The following is a 5,896-nucleotide window of genomic DNA, read 5'->3' on the forward strand; positions in this document are numbered from 1 at the left end:
ATCAGGAAACAGTCCTCCATAAAATGCGCTGCACACATCTGAATATTTGGGTTGAACTGTTCTGGAACAGTGTTGTAAATACAACTTAACCACTGATTTCTAGTCGTGTCCTCTTTTGGAAGGACAAAGAAAGTATTTTCGCTTTCGCAACGAAACACAAAGAGTCTTCACAACATGGCGACGGCCAAAGTATATTTATAATGCAATGTTAATCGACATGGCCTTTATCACTGTATATAATACTATCATTCTGTAATATGAAACCACGTCTGGTCACAAAAAGAAGTATTTCAAACACTCGACTATGTTATTAAAGGGTTAGTTCAGTTAGTGTTGGGATTGTTCTGGTTTTGATTTGATATTGAGCTGTCCTTGTCACACAGACCTGACAAAACTGACCACGATCACAGCAACCAAGACAAAACCACTAAAGGAAAGGTGACATAACTGATGCTATCGCGGCTGTTTCCACAGAAAATCGTTCCGCACGTCGCATAACGAAAGATGAGATATTATTCAGTAACACAATTCAACATTCATAGTGAGTTTTGTTATAGGCTACTAACAGACAAATTTGAGCGCAAAATGAAACGTAACGTTAATTCAAATTAAATCAAAACATGAAACGAAACCACTTGAGACATCGCTCGAGGCGACTTCGGAAACTTTAATACAGCAAATTTACTGTGAGATACTGGGCAGGTACAACATTAACTTAGGTTTTATAAAAACTAATGTCACGTTGAAATTCGCTTCCTGTTGAAATGTTAACAGACAGGCGACACTTTAAAGCTGATACCATTAAGTTAGTTCCTAAAAACCACTGCGGATATGTAAAACAGACACGCAGAAGCTATATGTTAGTGATTATGGTGTTTTAATGTCAAGTTTTATGTCAAAAGTCAAGTGTGTGAAACAGACGCAAAATGCCAGTTAACCCTCTTGCTGCTCCTCGCGCGCTTTCTTTGACTCACTGCTCAGCGCGCAGGCCACTTCCTGCATGTCTCCACCAATCAGCTAACTCTCAGCCAAGAGGAAGGGGGTTGAAAAATGAATGTATTTTCAAAAACGTCCTAATCCATTAATTAAATCACAAACAAGCGTCATAAAGAAATAATCGAAATTCAAAAAATTGTGTGAAGCATGCGAATAAACAACGTTTTCAATTCAGCAAAGGAAGAGGAGACACGCAGAAGCTATATGTTAGTGATTATGGTGTTTTAATGTCAAGTTTTATGTCAAAAGTCAAGTGTGTGAAACAGACGCAAAATGCCAGTTAACCCTCCTGCTGCTCCTCGCGCGCTTTCTTTGACTCACTGCTCAGCGTGCAGGCCACTTCCGGCATGTCTCCACCAATCAGCTAACTCTCAGCCAAGAGGAAGGGGGTTGAAAAATGTATGTATTTTCAAAAACGTCCTAATCCATTAATTAAATCACAAACAAGCGTCATAAAGAAATAATCGAAATTCAAAAATTGTGTGAACCATGCGAATAAACAACGTTTTCAATTCAGCAAAGGAAGAATAGAAAAATATCATTTCAAATCACCGATCTATAAATATTCTCTATAATAGATCAGTGTTTCTAATAAATAAATAAAAATGAATAAAACTACTACTACTTTTCGCAACTTTGCTTTTAACCATCATGTGTACGATATAGGATAGGCTATTTATTTTTTATTCATTTGCATATTGAAATTGTCCACAAAACCCATATATGTAATACTCAAGATAACCACCAAAAGTGCCCGATAATAACTTTAAATAATCAATATTTTAATTTAATTATATATAAATATATAGCCTATGTCCGGATACATTCTAAATCATTTTGTATGAGTTCTTAAAGTACTCAAAATAACCACCAAAAGTGCTCAATAATAACGATAATAACTTTAAATAATCAATATTTTAATTTAATTATATATAAATATATAGCCTATGTCCGGATACATTCTAAATCATTTTGTATGAGTTCTTAAAATACTCAAAATAACCACCAAAAGTGCTCAATAATAACTTTAACTTTTAGCTTTTAAATGACTTTTTACAGTTTCTAATGCATTTAGCAACACGTTTGGTCAGGTGACTCCATAAATAGAAAACTAATCTAATCTAATATATAATACAATATAATATATAAACTGGTAAAAAGGATTTGATAAAATGTGTGTATAGATTGATTTTTCATTTATTATTTGAAGCCAATCCTCTGAAAGCCATGAGCTCTTGTAAGGTGCAGTCTACAGATACTGATTTGACAAGCATTCATTCTGACTTGATACCAAACACTACTCTGTGCTCTGGATAAAGATTGGTACAGTATATTGGTAACACTTTACAATAAGGTTCATTAGTTAACTACATTAGTTAACATGAACTAATAATGAACTGCACTTATACAGCGTTTATTAATCTTTGTTAATGTTAATTTCAACATTTACTAATACATTATTAAAATCTTGTTAACATTAGTTATTGCACTGTGAACTAACATGAACTAACAATGAACATCTGTATTTTTATTAACTAACGTTAGCGAAGATTAGTAAATACAGTAACAAATGTATTGCTCATGGTTAGTTCATGTTAGTTTATGCATTAACTAATGTTTAACTAATGAACCTTATTGTAAAGTGTTACCAGTATATTTTACCCATCTTGAATAAATGCATTAACAACTGGAAAAGGAGCCTTAGCCAACTTTAAAACGGTGAATATATTAATGAAATAACTGAATAAATATATTTAATGAAAATCATTATAATTCAGTTTTTATTATAATTCTGCTGCAGATTAAAAACACAGCCAGTCAGTAAGCAAACTGTCAGCATGACTTCTCAAAGCTCTCTGCTTTGCACAGAATGTCACTTTACTGAAAGAGGAATAGACTTGCTTAACAAAGATCACAATTTTGGGGCTGCAGTAAAGTCAGATCACCTCTGGTCAAGTCTAATGAATATCTTAGATACTTTAGAGTCACTGCAGTGTCTCGCTGAGCAAGGGCCAGTTAGTGCCTCAGTGTCAGAATTTCATTTGTCATTTCTACAGGAGATAAAACTCATGTCAGACCAGGCTCAACACAAAATCAGTCAGTCACCACTCATCCTCCAAGATGCACAGACTCCTGCATATCTGCATGTAAGAATCAAGGACAGGCATTATTCTCCATCAGGCTATAGATTCCTTGTTGTGCTTTCAACCTTGTACAAGCCAAGAACCCCCATAGTGTATAGATGGAGCATGCAATTAGTCATTTTCGCAGAATTTCATTCCCGGTTATCAAATTTACATACTCCTGAACAGAAACACAATCCATTCGTTATTAAAAGTCAGTGAACCAACAGAATGATTTTAAAACTGATATTTAAAGGTTAAAGACATCTCGTTCGCCAGCACCTGACCAACTAATACTAGCACTTACCTATTCTATTCTTTAATAATAATAATAATTTTTTTTTTAAATAAAATAAAAAAAAACCTAGCTACGTGTACTGTGCTAGACTAACTGAGACTTGTCTTAGCACTTGTATACTGTTGTTCTCTCGTTGGTCTGATTGCTTCTATTGTTCTCATTTGTAAGTCGCTTTGGATAAAAGCGTCTGCTAAATGATTCAATGTAAATGTAAATGTAATATCACACAATAATTGATGGACCTCCTGCAGTATCCTTATATTCAGTATGGTGGTCATTTAAAAAAATGTAAACATTAAGAAACATTTTTTTTGTGAACATACACCAAAATAATGAACCGTGTTGTTTTATTACTTCAAAAAGAATCCTTATACTCATAGACCAGGGTAGCATCATATTTCATTTCTGCAGGAAAACAAATTTTAGGCTATCTTTATAAAGAGAGTGAGAGAGACAGAAAGAGAGAGACTTTTAGGAGACCAAAAATTCCACAAAACAGTTTGGAAAGTTACGAGTTGGTGAAAATTCTGTGATCTAGGACTTTTATACAGTGTGTGCCATTGTAAAGACTAAGTTTATCCTTCAAAGTCTGGTTTTCAGCTGCATTCAATTCAAGGTCTAAGATGTGCTAGTAGTGTTTGGTGATGCAAAGCATTAAAACTAGATAATGAAACTGACTTTGGCCAGCAAAGACAATGGGAGAATCAGAACCTGTAAGGCAAAAGAAGCAGAGAAAGTATGAAGCCAGAAGACAAAAAGGCTGACAAAAAGAATTATTGATGGACAGGCATGGGTATTAATATCGCTCTCAAAAACTCACTAGCATCAGTAGTTTACATACAATCCATAGACGGTTATTCAGAACTATGTTGGTAGATGGCAGTGTTGTGTCTAAAAGCATTGCAACACTAATGAATGCTTCTTTAAGGAGCCACCATGTGTTATCACGCTTAAGCCTGTTTTATATTTTCTGCGTGACATAAAAATCGTCATCAGAGGGTGTATGCAGAGGCTCAGAGCGGACATCCACGTGCCTCCCATGTTTGGTGTCAGTAGGCTGCAAAAGTATGGAAGGCGGACTTCCATACAAAAGCACCAACTGTGTGAAGAAGTCCATCGCTACCCGCACTTCTACAATCCGTTGATAAAACAATATAAAGACAGCCAGATGTGCAATAACTCTGGGCAATTGTTAGTTCCTGTTCAAGCCAATCTACTGCGCATGTATGGAACATGTCCGCAAAGCGAACCACCAGCGTACACTTTCGTTAGTATGAATACAAGTAGTCCGCCGAAAGTATAACACAGGCTTTAGATTTATTAAGATATCTTAACAGCCTGAAGGAAAACAAACAAGAGGCCTAAGATCCTTTAGTTTACAGCCTTTATCTATTATAACAGATGCCAATCGATAAGCGTAGATTTCCTCTCAAGAAGTGACTTTGCCATTTTGGGGTTTTCCCAGAGTAGGTATGAAACTAGATATGTACAAGATTTTCAACTGTGAATTAGATGCCTGAAAAGATTGTGTTTGTGGTGCAAACGATTTCGCTTACGTGCTTTGTCAGGTCTGAAAATGTTTAAATGTGCTGTCCTTTCCAAATCTTGCGATCTCCATTTGCTGTTTTGATATCAGTAGATCAAACAGAATGAAATCATGAAAGGATGTGGCTTGCGTGTGTGCGCTTGAACATTGTTAACCTCTGCTTTGACGTCTCAAACACACAAACCGTGCCAGTGTGAGCATGTACAGCCATGGCCAAAAGTTTTGAGAATGACACAAATATTAATTTTCACAAAGTCTGCTGCCTCAGTTTTTATGATGGCAATTTGCATATACTCCAGAATGTTATGAAGAGTGATCAGATGAATTGCAATTAATTGCAACGTTCCTCTTCGCCATGAAAATTAACTTAATCCCAAAAACATTTCCACTGCATTTCAGCCTTGCCACAAAAGGACCAGCTGACATTATGTTAGTGATTCTCTCATTAACACAGGTGAGAGTGTTGATGAGGACAAAGCTAGAGATCACTCTGTCATGCTGACCGAGTTAGAATAACAGACTGGAAACTTTAAAAAGGAGGGTGGTGCTTGCAACCATTGTTCTTACTCTGTTAACCATGGTTACCTGCAAGGAAACATGTGCAGTTATCATTGCTTTGCACAAAAAGGGATTCACAGGCAAGGATAATGCTGCTAGTAAGATTGCACCTAAATCAATCATTGATCGGGTCATCAAGAACTTCAAAGGGGGAGGTTCAATTGGTGTGAAGAAGGCTTCAGGGCACCAAAGAAAGTCTAGCAAGCACCAGGACCATCTCCTAAAGTTGATTCAGGATTGGGGCACCACCACAGTGCAGAGCTTGCTCAGGAATGGCAGCAGGCAGGTGTGCGTGCATCTGCACGCACAGTGAGGCGAAGACTTTTGGAGGATGGCCTGGTGTCAAGAAGGGCAGCAAAGAACCCACTTCTCGTT

The sequence above is a fragment of the Sinocyclocheilus grahami genome, unplaced genomic scaffold (genome assembly GCF_001515645.1).
Source record: "Sinocyclocheilus grahami isolate Dianchi unplaced genomic scaffold, SAMN03320097.WGS_v1.1 scaffold176.1, whole genome shotgun sequence".
Lineage (NCBI taxonomy): Eukaryota > Metazoa > Chordata > Actinopteri > Cypriniformes > Cyprinidae > Sinocyclocheilus > Sinocyclocheilus grahami.